The sequence below is a fragment of the Echinops telfairi genome, unplaced genomic scaffold (genome assembly GCF_000313985.2).
Source record: "Echinops telfairi isolate 266 unplaced genomic scaffold, ASM31398v2 ScPeMD7_1;HRSCAF=3_0, whole genome shotgun sequence".
In the NCBI taxonomy this organism is placed as follows: Eukaryota; Metazoa; Chordata; class Mammalia; order Afrosoricida; family Tenrecidae; genus Echinops; species Echinops telfairi.
In genome coordinates, this window is record NW_022103896.1 from 52,165,937 (window position 1) to 52,167,291 (window position 1,355).

Genomic DNA, 1,355 nt, shown 5'->3' on the forward strand with positions numbered 1-1,355 from the left:
GAATGGTCCCATATCTTGGACTTAATATTGGTTTCTGCTGCTGGCAAATGAGGCACTCAGCAGTGGCAGTGGCCAGTCAGCCTTTGTGAGTGGAAGTCCATGTTGCTATGCCCATGCTTAACCTCCACCCTACCACCATGTCTACTTTGTTCATGTACCCATTGAGTGATAACAGGAGTGGCAGAGGGAAGAGGAGGACTAGTCTCCACAGTGCGTGCCATCTTATAGGCTTGATTGTTAAAGTCCTCCTCTTCAGAGGTAACCCTTTGGTGAGCGGTCACATGAGATACAATTATCTTTACTTTCTTGGCCCATTCAGAGAGCTCTATCCACATACCTCTTCACCACACCTCCTTGTCACCAATTTTCCAACCATGTGCCTTCCAATTCCCTGACCATCCAACCAAGCCATTAGCTACAGCCTATGAATCAGTATACAGTCTCACATCTGGCCATTTTTCCTTATACGCAAACTGAGTGGTCAGGTGTACTGCTAGAAGTTCTGCCCATTGAGAAGAGTTCCCTTCTCCGCTGTCCTTTAGGGAGATCCCAGAAAGGGGCTGTAGTGCTGCTGCTGTCCACCTATGAGTGGCACCTGCATATCATGCAAAGCCATCTGTAAACCAAGCATGTCTTTTTTGGTCTTCAGTTAAAGTATGGTAAGGAACTCCCCAGGAGGCCATAGGTGCAAGAAAGAAGGTACTGTGACAGGAGTGGAGAGTGTGGGCATTTGGGCCACTTCTTGTACGTAAATGGAGCATGATGTAAAATCTTAATTAAAGTAAAGAAAATTATAAATAATTCAATGAATAGATAATGACAGTGTAGTTTCATCCTTTATTAATAAAATTTATTTATGAAGCCCAAAATTAGGGAGAAAGCTTCCCACATAAAATAAGTATATGTATGTGTGTTAAAATATGACATTACAAAATAGATGGAAAATGATTGACCATTGTTCACTTTTGCAATGCATGCCTTTAGTTTCCTACCAGGGATAAACTTTGTAGATTTTTTTAGAAATGATGGGGACGAATTATGAGAATGTAAGCCCACTGTCATTGAGTTGATTCTGGCTCATAGGGACTTTACAGAGGGTTCCAAAGACTGCTGATCTGTATAAGAGCAAGCAGCTTCATCCCCCCCTCCCATCCCCCATCCCCGCCCTGGTGGAAAGGTGGTGGGTTTGAGCTGCTGACCTTGTGGCTGACCACCCAGTGCCTAACTCACAGAGCCCAATATAGGCAAATAGACGATTGCAATGGTTAGAGGGTAGGTCAACAGGCTGGAGATAAGGGTGGAGTGAAACCTATTAATCAGATCACAGCTTGATGATACCTCATTTGGGGTGCAAA